The following is a 14,273-nucleotide window of genomic DNA, read 5'->3' as shown; positions in this document are numbered from 1 at the left end:
ACCAGTGTGGGTAGGATTAAGGGGTTGTAATTTTGACTTATTGCCAGTTTGTTCACCACAGATGGGAATAGATAACCTGATGTAAAGCAATCCAAGCCTATGCCCTGAGACTGGGAAACAGTGAAACAGTCATAAGTCTTATCCTCTTACTGCTCTAAGGGATTGTAAGTCACTGATTTCTTCCCTAGTCCTCCGTAAGAGCAGGTTAGGGTGTCTCCCATGGTAAACATTTCGTTGTCATAGACCCACTTTAGATAACAACAGAAGTAATGACAAAGGAGTGGGTTATCTGGTCCTGTTAGGAGCATTAAGTGAAGTGAAGTCACGCAGTCGTGTCCGACTCTTTGCGACCCCATGGCCTGTAGCCCAACAGGCTCCTCTGTCCATGGGATTCTCCAGGCAAGAATACTGGAGTGCGTTGCCATTTCCTTCTCCAGGGGATCTTCCCAACCCAGGGATTGAACCCAGGTCTCCTGCATTGCAGGCAGACGCTTTAACCTCTGAGCCACCAGGGAAGCCCAGGGGCATTAAGAAAATTGTAATAATAGGCGGTGTGGAGCAATGTTGCCTACAAGGGGGCAGGGTCCTGGTTGTAGGAGTTAGTAAGTGGCTTAAGAACACATTGGTAAGAGGCAACAGAACAGATGTCCCATAAAAGCGGAGTGGAGATTTGATCCAGGGGTATGTTTGTAACTTTAGGAGAAGGGTGGTAAGGGTTTGGGCCCAAACGGCCTGCAGGGCTAACTCCCAAAGTGGCAAGCATTATCCCTGGAAGCCCAATTGCCTCTGAAGGGATGCCCGCTGATGGACTTCTAGCAGGCACTGTGTGCCTGTCTCCCACCCTATCAGGTTCACTGAGAGATGCTGGTGTTGCACATGTTGTAGGAAACGTGGAAGATGAAGGCCTGAGTATCTAGAGGGATTGGATATTATACAGTATTTCCCTCCCGAGAGCCTGCTATTTTCTGGTTGTCCCTCCAGAAGATTGTAGAGGCAACACTGTGGGCCCGGATGGGGCTGAGGAAAAGGAGGGAAGGGGGCACGGCACAACTTTTGAAAGAATGACATAGCCCAAGGGCATAACATAAGCCAATTAAAATCAATTGGGTCCAAGATGACAAGTCAAATTCAAGTAAACTTTAATCCCCTCTGGCATCTTCTTGTTTGGCTGGTCTGTCCTGGGGGGCGGGGAGCCCAGAGCTGCAACGGCTGGATCAGTCTGTGTACAGAGCAGGGAAATTCAGGAAGACGGTGTGTCCCCCACAGCAAATATTGATCCTGTTGGTCAGCCAAAGATTTTCCTATCCTTTGCTGCTTAAATTTGTGCCTTAATATTGTATATAATAAATGGATTTTTTAAAAAAGTCCCCAATCTGTAAGCTAAATGACACACCCAGAAGTGGCAGGACAGTTCCAAGGCACTGTCAAAAGAGGGATGATCCTCCCACTCATTAGCATATGAATCCACCCCGCTTGCAAAATCTAGCCAGGCCACATTCCAAGGTGGAAATATTTGCCCTCTACCTGACACCCTGAAGAGTACTTCTCTCTGAGTCCTAACACATCCACCTCTTACCTATCACTGTGTCTCTTGCTGAATTTTTGCAATGAGACATCAGAACCTGAGCTTCATTAGGTCCTGAAGCCAGGCATCATGGGTTTTGGATGGGTTCAAGTCCCGGGAGGGAGCTGAAGGACAGGAGGAAAAAGCAGTGGGGAAAACGTGCCAAGGAATCCCCTTCATAGCCTGCCGGAAAATCTGCCAAATACCTGACCTGTGCTCACAGTTTTCATTGGCCTGATTCTTGGCACAAAGAAAATTAAGGACAGAAGAACCCCCACCGGCTTGGGTAACAGCTACTGGGGCCCAGCAGATAGTGGAGCCTTTGGGACATACTGAGGAGTAACCTCTCCAGAGTCCCTCAATTGTGCCCACTCCCGCCCGCCTGTTTGCAGGGGGTTCAAGGAAACAAGAAACAAGAGATTGTAAAGGAATTAAGATTTTGTTAGGCGTATGTCCCTCCAGTCATTGGAGCGAGGACCTCCTGCCTTCACCGGAGGTCTTCTGGAATCTGAGACTGAGCTGCGCGAGCCTTCTGCTGAGTTCGTTTTTCACTGTCCTGGTTTCCAACACGATGGGCCTCTTTGGACTTCCCCTGCACTGGGTTTTCTTTGCGTTCTGTTTCCACCGTGGGAGCTTTCGCCGAGTTGGGCTCCTGCTGTGTTTGGCCTCCTCCTTGCGGGGACCGCGCCCAGGTTGTTTCAGCCAGGTTACATCCGAGTCACAGCACCATAGATGTCAGGGGAGTGTGTGATTTCCTCGGTTCTGTCTCGTCACAACAAAAATTTGAAGTGACGGACATTAAAGCCCTTGGACAGAACGTGTTACAACTCGTTGTTACAGCTCAGCTTTATTTAGAAAATAAAGGAAAATACATCCTCGAGGTGTGAGGGCATGCCGACCCAAAAGACGTGAAGAGAAGAGCGAGCGAGCGAGAGAGAGAGACCCCCGGCCCTTTGGCTCCTCTTTTTATATGTTTTTTTCGTCCCCCTGGACCTGCCCTATGTAAATTGGGCTAGCCAGGAGTGCTGTTTGTTCTACCTGAGGTCCTCATTCCGGTCCTCGGACCTTCCTTTGTTCTATTTTCGAGGGCTTTTCCCTTCCTTGTCTTTTAGCCACCACCATTCTGGACTCCTTTTTCCTATTCTAACTACCTAACACAGTTATGTATTTGGATTTATCCTTAGGTTTTCTTTTCTGAATTACCTGTTTATATCTTTTGTCCTGTTCTTTATTGTTTATCTTTTTCTTATTTATTTTATAGATTTTTTTAACATATTCTGGATACTTATTCTTTGTCTTTTAACTTTGTTTATAGTTCCTTGTGGATAAGGATATGGCAGCCCATTCCAGTATTCTTGCCTGGAGTCTCCCATGGACAGAGAAAGCAGGCTACATTCCATGGGTTTGCAAAGAGTCAGACAGGACTGAAGCAGCTTAGCACACAGCACACAGTTACTTTTGAGGTACAGAATTCTGTGGTTTTTTGGTGTGTGGTCACAACTGATAATTCTTCTTCTTTTTTCTTTTTTTGTTTTTGGCTGAGGTGCACTGCTTATGGGGTCTTAGTTCCCTAACGAGGGATTGAACCCACGTCCCCTGCAGTGGAAGTGTGACGTCCTAACCACTGGACCACCAGGGAATTCCCACAACTGACAATTCCTTTCCTTTATGTTTTATACTCTTTGTATCTTGCTTGAGAAAAACTTTCCCTAAACTGAAGTTGTAAGGAATGTTTTTCTGAATTTTCATTAAAAAGTTTAGGTTTTATATATATATAAATGTATTTATATATATATATGTTATAAATATTATATATATATAATATATATATGTATTTAAGCTTCATGGCCTACCTGAAATTGATATTTATATATAATGACAAGTACCAATTCAGTATTTTTTCCCCAAATGATATATAATATGTCTATATCAATTAAATTTGGCAGTATCAATAACCATTCTAAAACTCAGTGACTTAAAACAACCACCACTTATTTAATTTGTAATCCTGTGAGGCTGGGCTCAGCTGGGCTGTTTCATTATCTGTGGTCAGTTGCTAGTTAGTGAGGTCACTCCACCCCTGGAGGTTGACTGCATATCCCCAGGGGTGGCAGGCTTATCCTCACTGCACATGTGTCTTTCATCATTCAGGAAGCTTCCCTGGGCTGCTTTGTTTGGCAGCAGTTTGCCAAACAGGACAAATCCCACGGTGAAAGCCTTTGCATACCTATGTTTGCTAACATCCCATTAGCCAAAGTGCATTATAGGTGGAGCTAAGACTCTGAGTGCTATGGCATTAATGTTTCCTGAAAAGGAACATGAACACAGAGAGAAGAATTTCTAGCCATTTTGTAGTCAGTTTACTAAAATACCTGTTGTCCAAGCATCTTTGATAGTGTACTTCATTCTTTTCCCAGTGATCCATAAGGGTATTTATCAAGTTGCTATGTATGTGTGGCCTGTCTCTAGACTCTCTGGTCTTTTCCTACCCCAATGCCAGTGCTATCCTATGTTAATTTCTACATTTTTGAAATAAGCCTTTATGTTGGTAGGATAAGTTCTTCTACTTTGTTGTTTTGAAACCATCTCACCTATTGTAATTCGTTTCCTACCACTGCCGTAACAAACTTAATGGCTTAAAACAACATAAATTTATTATTTTAACAGTTCTGTAGTTAAGAGATCTGACACGGGGTTCACTGGGATAACATCAAGGCGTTGGCAGGACTGCATTCCCTTCTGGAGTCTCTAGGAGAGAATCCATGCCTTTCTCCTTCCAGCCGTGCGAGGCCTCTCACATTCTTGGCTCCATCTTCGAAGTGAGCAGTATCAGGTCAAGCGCTGCTCACTCTGGTTCTCCTGCTCCTCTGTTCCTAAGGGCCGTGTGACCATGCTGAGTTTACCTGGACAATCCAGGATGATTTCCCTATCTCAGAGTCAGTTTATCAGCAAGCTTAATTCCCCTTTTCCATAACATATTCACAAGTTCTAGGGAATGGGATGTGAACACCTCTGTGGGGCCATTTTCCTGCCACTAGGTTTATTCTTGGCCTTTTTCTCTTTTTTATAAATTATGAAATCAGTTTATCGAGTTCCATGAAATACTCTGAGATTCTAATTGGAATTACATTGTTCATAAATTAACTTGGATAGAACAGTATCTTTATATTGAGTCTGTTTTCTTTTTTGTTGTTGTTGTTCTTATATCTTTTATATTTTGTATTTTTTAACATTCCTAAATTATTTTTAAGTATTTTGTAAAGGTTCTATTCCATTTATAGTTATTATAAAGTATTAGCTATGTTCCCTCTGCTGTACAATAAATCCTTGTAACTTACTTTGTACATAATAGTTTGTACCACTTAATGCCCCCTCCTTCTTCACTCTCTCCACCGGTAACCACTACTTTGTTCTCTATCTCTGTGAGTCTGCTTCTTTTTTGTTACATTTGCTAATTTTTATATTTTTTAGATTGCACATATAAGGTATTTCATTCTTTTATATGGCTGAGTAGTATTCCTTTGTGTGTGTCTTCCCTATCCATTCATCTATTGCCTGATACTTACATTGGTTCCAAATCTTAGCCATTGTAAGTAGTGCTGCTGTAAACATTAGGTTGCACGTGTCCTTGTGAATTAGCATTTTATATATATATATACACACCCAGGAGTGCAATGGCTGGATCACTTGCTAGTTTTATTTTTATTTTTTGAGGAAGCTCCCTACTGTTTTCCTCAGGGGCTGCACCAATTGACATTCCTGCCAACAGTGTGCAAGGGCTCCTTTTCTCCACATTCTCACCAGCATTTGTTACTTGCATTCTTTTTGATGCTAGCCATTCTGATAGGTATGAGGTGATATCTTATTGTGGTTTTGATTTGCATTTTCCTGATGTTTAGTAATGTTGAACATCTTTTCAGGTGCCTGTTGACCACCTGCATTTTTCCTTTGCGAATACTTCTTCTTTTTCTTATCTTATTGCACTGGCTAAGACCTCCAGTACAGTATAGATAAGAAGCACTGATATGTGACATTTTGATTTCCTTTAATGTATTAATGTGGTAAATTGAGTTGATATGCTTTCTCGTGTTAAACGATTCATCATTCTTGTGATAAATCCTACTTGGTCATGATGATTTTCTTCTCAAACATTGCTTAACTAAGTTTGCTATTATTTTTATTTAGGCTTCCTGCATTTATGTTTAAGAATGAGAGTCAACCATTATTTTCCTTTCTTGAACTATCCTTATCTGGCTTGGGTATCAAAGTTATACTGTCCTTTTAAAAGTTTTAGAATAGTTTGTATACAATATGTATGTTTAAATATGTTTGTATAAAAAAGTTACAGTATGTATCTTTAGTTGGATGTTTGGGAGAATTCCACTGAAAAATATACCAGGATTGGTGCTTTTAGAGAGAGTCTTTGATAATTTAATTTTTTCTAGGGAAATTGGTCTGCTTCATTTTCCTATCCTTTTTGAACTTGGTTTTGGCAAGTTTTATTTTCCTAAAAAAATTTCCATTATTATCCAGATATCCTTTTAACATATATTTCTTCCAGAGCATCCAGTAATCAGTTGTAAAATCTTCGTTGTAATCACAAGTACATTTTCTTTTAGGTTTTTCATGTACATGTGTGTATTTGTTACTTTTCTCCTTGATCAATCTTGGTGGAGTCTTGTTTATTTCATTAGTCCTTTCAAAGAATCTGTTTTTATACCCAAGACTTCTTGGAGAAATGGCCAGTTCCAGCTCTGAGCCAGGAAATGTACACAATAAGTTTTAGTGTTAAATTACAAAGAAGGTATCAAAAACTATTAGATTGATGTCAAGAGGAATTGAGAGCTGACTCCAAAAGGCTACTGTGAGTCAAGGATGAGTTTCTATAATGATAATAATTGCAATGGAAAAAAACCATGAAATATGTTTAAATCCTTGAATTCATAATATTTTTAAAAAATTGGTCACCTTCAGATAATAAGTTACTTATCTTAAAAACTGATTTAAAAAAAAAAAAAAAAACTGATTTTAAAAAGAATGAGCAAGAGAATCTAGCACTTATCCTGTCTTTGCTGTATGAACTGTACCATTAGATAACCAAATAATAGATAAAATGTCTCTTTATAAAAGGCACTACAATTAATGAAGGAAAATGAAATGATAGAATACCAGCATTTTGCAATTCTAAATGAATAGAAAAAAGCTTTAAGGATTAATGGTTTGTTCTAAGATCATAAAAAGAGAGTCAGACACAAGTCTCATGTTGAAAGAACATACTACCATGCATAGTCATCCCAAAAGGATAGAACCTGAGTTCAATCCAGTCTCTGGATCCAGCTGTCATATTAAAGGATTATTGTCAGTTTATTTGCCATATTTTTAAAATCACCTCTTGGTTGGCAGTTTATCCTATATGTATTTTTTCAAGAAAGACTGATAAAAATAATATTCCCTGAGTTCTTGCATTGTCCAGTCTGTTATCTCTTATTTCTATACTTCAAACACAGTTTGGCATAGAAGAAAACTCTGGGTTTATATTTTCTTCTTCAAAAGGACTCTATGTAGGGTTTACTAGCATTGATGTTATTGTGGCAAAGTCTGAGGAGCGCCTGATTTTGTGCCCTTATAAATGCCCTTGATCATTTTATTTGGCTTTCCAAGTGATTCCCACTTTGTCTTTGAAGGTCAGGAATCTTACTAGATGATGTACTTTTATTGACATTCTGTCTCTTTCTTTCTTTCCTGAGTTTTGATGTGTCCTTTCAATAAGTAAGTTCTAATCTGCTTTTCCTTCTGGAAAGTTTTCTTCAATTACATCTTTAAATAATGTTCCTCTTCCATTATCTATTATTGTATCATTATGTATTATCTATGTGTAACAAATTACCACACATTTAGTAACTTAAAACACAGCGTATTTATTATCTCACAGTTTCAGTGGTCCAGGCGTCTGAGCAAGCTTAACTGCAGCCTTTGAGCAGGACCTCCCAAGGCTACAGTGAAGGTGTCAGCTGGGTTCATAGCCTCTTCCAAGGCTGAGTCCTCTTCCGAGCCCAACTGGTATTTAGAAGAATAATTCCCTTGCAGTGGTAGAACTCCTGGTAGCTTTCTTCTTCAAGGACAGGAGAAGAGAAAGTGTCTGACTTCAGGCAAGACACCAGTTTCTTTTTTAAAATCTTTTACCTGATTAGATCAGGCCCACTCAGGATAATCTCTTAAATAACTCAGAATTAGCTGATTTGAGATTTTAATTACATGTGAAATCCATTCACCTGTGTCACATTCTATTGACTGGAAGCAAAGCATAGTTTCTACCTGCATTCAAAGGCAGGGCATCTCCACCGCACATTATTTCCCTTTTCTTTTATGGATTTCCCAATTATGTGCATGTTGGCTCTCATTCACCAGCCCTCCCTATCTGTCATTTCCTCTAGACTCCTTTTCAATTCTACATTTCCATTCATGTTGTTCAGTTTCTCATTCCTGACCCCTTGTCACTTATATTATTTACAGCATTATCAGATTCATCTGTGCTGTTCTGTACTTGCTTTCTTTTTTTTTTTCAAAAATTTAAGTTCATTTTAAAAATTGAGATGTAATTGACATGTTAAATTATGTTAGTTTCAGGTGTACAACATCACGACTTGATATTTGTGTACATTACTAACGATCACCACAGTAAGTCTGGTTAACCTTGTCACTGCACAGAGTTAAAAATATTTTTTATCATGAGAACTTTTAAGATTTACTTTCTTAGCAACTTTCAGATATACAATACAGTATTATTAACTATAGTCACCATGCTGTACATTACATCCCCAGACTTATTTTGTAACTGGAAGTGTGCCTTAATTTATTTGATGGTTTTTTTTTCCTTCTTCTCTCTTAAGTTCTCCCAAATAACATTTCATTTCCCCACTCTGCATTTTCCTTCTCCGCCTCCTCTCTCTTCTCCTTTCTCTACCCCTCCACCCCCGCCCCGTCTCTCTTTTTTCTTCCTTTTAAAAATGATTTTGTGCTTGGTCTTTTTTTATGTTTTTGTCTTATAAACCAATTGTTTGGGGCTTTTTCACTTATGGCAAGATATTTGATCACAATGTTTTTGTGCTTTGTGGCAGCTTTCTAGTGAATAATCTTAGTTTGCTTTTCTTATAGGATCTTTTTTAAAGAACTTAATTACTTTATTTATTTATTTTGGCTGCATTGCATGACTTGTGGAATCTTAATGCCTCCACGAGGGATCAAACCTGGGCCCCTCAGCAGTGAAAGCGCAAAGTCCTAACCACTGGACCACTACAGAGGTCCCAGAGCCAGGGTTTCAGATCAGATATTTTAAAGCACAAAAGCCCACATTCTTTACTTCCATAGTATGCTGTCATTTCAACTGACTTTTTTCTTATTTAAATAACTTCCTAAGATAAAATCCCGGAAGTATACTGTTTGTGATTTATAATACAAATTGTCAAACTTTTTTCCCAATAAGAAATTACTATTTATTATCACTTTACTAGTTTGTCCAAATTTAGTATTTTAAAATAGTACAAGTTAATGTTTATTTTGTACTTAAGTTCAAAGTCTTTCAGAGTGTTCATTTATGATTTGTTTTCTTCTTTAAATCTGTTCTTGTTCCTTGCCTATTTGTGTTATCTTGATGTTTAATTTTGCATGTAAACTTTAAGTTATTGATCTGTTTCTTTTACTATTTTAACTATTTCAGATTTTAGACAGTTGTTTCGTCAAATCTCTGATAGCCTAATTATAATTTATTTTAGTTTTCCTAACATTTAATATTTAACTCCTGACTTTGAGTTTGTTTTTGTATATGGTGTAAGGTGTTTAAACTTATTTCCAAATTGTTATTTAAACTTATTTCCAAATTGTTATTCATCCCAATATCACTTATTCAGTCAAACTTTTCCTCTTGTTATTCTGAGTGTGGTGGTATAAAAAGAATGTAGGCATTTGGACAGAATTAGTTTGAATTAAATTCTGGTTCTAGATACTGGTCCCTCTCAAGTTTAGGAGTAGCCTCTTTCCCACAAAGAGCCAGACTATTTCCCGCTGCCTTGCCCTGAGGAATGCAGCACCAGCGAGCTTGGGGAACTTGGACCTTCATGCTGGGAAACCTGCAGCAGTCAGTTGGACGTCTGCCCTCTGTCAGTCTGGATGGCCCAGGGCAATGGGACTTGTGTTAGTAGCCAGGATGTAGCCATGGCTGAGCTGGGACCCTTGCCAGAGGGAAAAAGGCACACAAAAAATTCCCAGTCTATCCAAAGCAGAGCATGCTCAGCGCCTCCAGGAAAACAAAAGCGGAGATGGGAACTAGCTCTCTGCCACGCCGTGAGACGGTCACACTCACCCTGGACTGTGTGCTGCCCTCTGCCTGGTGCCGGGTCACCTACATCTCGCCACCACGCTTGTGCCGAGAGCATCCTCCACCAGCACTCAGGACTGACGGCATCTGGACCCACTCACCTGCTTTCCGCTGTTCCTCTCTCGGGGAGCTTAGCTGTGCCTCTGTACTTCGTGCACCCTCCACAGGAGAAGACGGCCTTTGGCAGGTTTTGCTCTAGCCTTTGTTTTACTTTAGCTTTTATTGTTGTTTCATTTACTCTTCCTACTGGCATTCATTCCCGGTGTTTCCGGACTATCCTATTAGGGATTGTTCTTTTGACTGGGGGACCGTGGTTTCCTGGCTGTATTACGCAGTCCGTTGTTCTCCACTGTCTGCATCCAGGGCATCCTCACCATCCTGTTGGCCCTGTGATGTGGGTGTCTCCCTCCCCAGCACGGGGGTGACAAGCCTTGATGTCCTGATTTTTGGCCTATCTTGTCCTTAGGGATATTGTGTCCACCATACAGTTAATTCACAAAGAACTGTTCCATTGTGCCCACTTCTGAGCACATCTTCCCTGAATGTTTGACCTGTGGTTCTAGAGCATCGTGCTTTCTGTCCGCTGGTTGTGTTTCTCCAGGTCCGGCCTTCAGGGCCTCATTCTCTACAAGCTGCTTCTTCTGACCACTCTGATTGAAAGAAGTCCAACACAGAAATGGAGGGGGAAACGGTTCTCAAGGGCTTTGAAAGACAGTTCTTTGCTGATACCATAGAGACTTATTTCAGAGACCTTGACAATAGTTCCAGAGGGCTGGGAAGGTGAAGCCCAGCCTGAAGTCATAGATGTCCCAGAAGAGCAGGGTCACTACAAGTGCCCCCACTGTTCCGCTGTCCCAAGACCAATGGAGAGTGAGGATGCACGGCTGCCCTGAGCTCTCCCTGCTCCCTTGGCCGAAGTCTATGAACCACAGTTTAAGACTTCTCAGCAATTCATTTTTGGTTCCCAAAGATGACAGATAAGTTTTTGAAAAGAAATCTGGTACATTTTTGCAGAATATAGCTGGAAGGTTTTTCAGATTATCTATTTATTTATGAATGTATACTATTTATAGATTTTTTAATTAAAAATTAAAATTTATTTAAATTTATAAATATATCATTTATTTTATTGTATTTCTATATATTTCTTTATTCATCTTATGAGATTACCAAATGGAGTATCTATCTATTACCCCTGTTTTATTCCTTTAAAATCAGGATCTTTATGACATGTGAAAATCAGCAACAATCTGGTTCTACTGTGATGTTCCTGTTGAAGCAAATACAAGCTCTGAATCCTTTAACTGACCTGGATCAGATTGTTTTAGGGACCTCCCCGCCTCCAATTTGATTGTTTACTTTGCTGCTTATTTTCAGTTATATGGTGGAAGCACTCTGAAATCTGCCCACATTCTCTCAGCCCTGTTGGAGAGGCACCTGAGAAATAAAGGTAATGGTTCTGGCTCACATTTTTCTTTGACATGAGTGGAAGAAAGAGACAGAATGGACCTGCCTTTACCCTCCAGCCCAGTGGTTCTCCAGGTGACCCAGGCTAGGCGCGTCACCACCACCATCACCCAGGAACTTGTTAGAAAAATGCATATTTTTGGGCCGTACCCCAGACCTGCTGAGTTAAAACTCCCAGGAACAGGGCCGTGGGAGCTTCATGTTCAGGCCCTGTTGGTGTCCCAGCATCAGGCCCATATTTGAGAACCCCTGCTCTGGTCTGACCACCTAGACGCTCTCGTGGGAGGGTGCTGTGAATTTCTGTCGAATTCTGCAGATGCATTGAAGACACTGCCGTGGTCTTTGAAGTTCTGATACATTACCCTTGTCTTGAATGTGCGCTGGGAGGCTGGACCGGGAGCCAGGAGAGCTGCTTTCCCTATTGTCACCATTAACTGGTCCTGGAGGACTCCCTCACCAGGAAAGTGGAATTTTACCATCTGCCTTTCTTGCTTTGTGTGACAGGAAGATAAAATGAAACAGTGGATGTTAAAATGGTTTGAAAATGTTAGCATGCAATGTGAAATGCGAGGCGGCGTCCGTATGAAAGAGTGCCTGTAGAGCTTTGCCTCGACCAGATTTCCCTGTGAACAGTCTTGTGCATCTGCAGGGGGCCGTGTTGCTTTGCACACCCACTCACAGCTGTTAGAAATCACAGCTAACTTAGCACCTGTGAATACAGAAGAGGCAAATAGGTCCTAGGAACATGACAGAGTTAAAAAAAAATAGCTTTCATGAGACCCCAATCTTGGAAAGTCAAATGCTTTCTAGTTTTTTCACTGTAAAGGGGGTAGGTGAAATGTTAGAAATGAAAGGGAGAAGGAAAGGAGGGGTAAGAATACCCGCTTACTTCTTAAGAAGGCCCCTGTCTCGTGGGATTCGCGTCGACGGTGGTACCCAGTTTGCCCACAGGGTGGCAGCCGCCTCACGGCTCCTCACGGCTCAGCCTCACGGACCCTCTTCTCCCTCTGCAGAACAGAGTGGGGGGAAAAGAGCCTCCTTCCATTCATTCAGCACCCGCGCGTTTCAGCGGGTAGTTTTGTCTTCAGTTATAGAGATAATATCCCATGTGAGAAAAAGAGAGGTGACCCTATTTCAGTTAAAGTGATCTGTGATTGCTCATTGGGTGTTCCATGAGAAATGACTGCAGTGGACAGAAAGGGGTCCCAGTCCAAGGCCTGGCCCGTGGGTCCCTCTCTTGTTTGGTGAGAACAGCTGGACTGTTTTTTTAGGAGAAATCATGACCTACCAGTTCAGCCTCAAAGTTTCTGGTAGTTTACTCACTGTCCCATATGCATTCAGCCTTGAACCCCAGCACCACCCTCAGTGGCCCCCTGAGTCATCGGAGTCTTGGTGGTGGAAGTTTGTGGGAAACTGCTTGAGCTACAACGCTGTGGGGCTTTACACAGCTCCAGGGCCCGTCAGGGGCCAGCTCGAGAAGGGGAGGCTTTCCGGATCACGAAGTTCTCCTTGGGGTTTCTTTAAATTCAGATTATATAAATTAGATGGAGATGGGCATTCTTTTTTTTTTTAATCGAAGGATAATTGCTTTACAGAATTTTGCTGTTTTCTGTCAAACCTCAACATGAACCAGCCATAGGCATTATTTCTTTAAAAAAATTTTTTTCTTTAATTTTCTATTGGAGTATAGCTGATTAGCAATGTTGTGATGGTTTCAGGAGGACAGCAAAGGGCCTGAGCCATACACATACATGTATCCCTTCTCCCCTAAACTCCCCTCCCAGCCAGGCTGCCACATAACATGGAGCAGAGTTCCCTGTGCTGGTCAGCAGGTCCTTGTCGGTTCTCCATTTAAAATACAGCAGCGTGTCCATGTCCATCCCAAACTCCGTAACTGTTCCTTCCCTCCATCCTCCCACCCCCATTTCCCTCAAGCATAAGTTCTCATAGTTTGTATGTTTCTGTTTTGTAAATAAATTCATTTATATCATTTCTTTTTAGATTTTGCTTATAAGGGATGTCATATTTCTCCTTTGTCTGACTTACGAGATGCTCATACTTACTTATGTAAATGGACTTAGGGAAATCACAAAATTCATGAGAATGGGTTTAAAACTAGAGCTTCACAGTGTTTTTCTTGGAGTCCTGTCGGATACATGTAGAATTGTATTCTGCTCGTTCCTAATGACTTAGCTGGTCCTGCTTTGTTCCACAGGATGTAACATTTCCTCTGCCAACTCTTCCCGCCTCTTTCCCAATAAGGGGGCTGTTATTCTCCCCGGCAAGTGGAAAGTGACAAGCTCTTTTATTAAAACAATAAGGACACCTATAAATAAAATTTTAAAGGTATATACCCGCCTCTGAAATTATCTTATTAAGAATACCTTCATAATAATCCTTTCATTTTATTGCAAAAGACACTACTGTAATAGCAAGGCTAGGAAGGAAACACAGCTAATTATCAAAGTGACTCATGTACCAAGGTGGAAAATCCAAGTTCCTTGTGTGTAAAAATATCTCATGATTGACATGTTCCCAAATTTCCACAAAATCAATTTCCACGTCATGATTTAAGGCTTTGATTGCTTTCCCTCGTGGATCGCAGGAACTTTCCCGAGCAGAATGAGCACCCGGGGAGCATGCTTCCTTATGAAATGAGAAGCAGAGGCTTCTGTAGGCAGTGGGCAGATGAGGATGCTGGCGTGAAGGAGTCCGTCCATCCCAGCAGCCGTTTGCTGTCGGGACTGTGAGCGCCCTGGCTCTCCCTGTGGGGGCGCCGGGGGGGTCACCGGGGAATTCTGAGCAGAGAAGCTGCTTTGAGCGGCTCAGGCTCTACTTGGATCTCCGTGGAGAAGGGGCCGAAGGAGG

General features: G+C 41.3%; 1 protein-coding gene across 7 annotated transcripts in view; it reads left to right on the top strand.

The window, feature by feature from the left end:
* The window catches only part of BTD (biotinidase), a 42,498-nt gene that overhangs the window by 7,920 nt on the left and 20,305 nt on the right, over window positions 1-14,273 (top strand). For 3 of the 7 annotated variants that reach the window (XM_061167280.1, XM_061167284.1, XM_061167281.1), the window contains exon 2: window positions 11,316-11,388. The exons of the other annotated variants lie outside the window; for them this stretch is intronic. The gene's annotated coding sequence lies outside the window, so the exon portion shown is untranslated. The remainder of the gene's footprint in view (window positions 1-11,315; window positions 11,389-14,273) is intronic. 7 annotated transcript variants of the gene reach the window in all.

Source organism: Dama dama, chromosome 19 (assembly GCF_033118175.1).
Source record: "Dama dama isolate Ldn47 chromosome 19, ASM3311817v1, whole genome shotgun sequence".
NCBI classification, from domain to species: Eukaryota; Metazoa; Chordata; class Mammalia; order Artiodactyla; family Cervidae; genus Dama; species Dama dama.
Note: the sequence above shows the minus strand (reverse complement) of the source record. Positions and strands in the feature narration are given on the sequence as shown.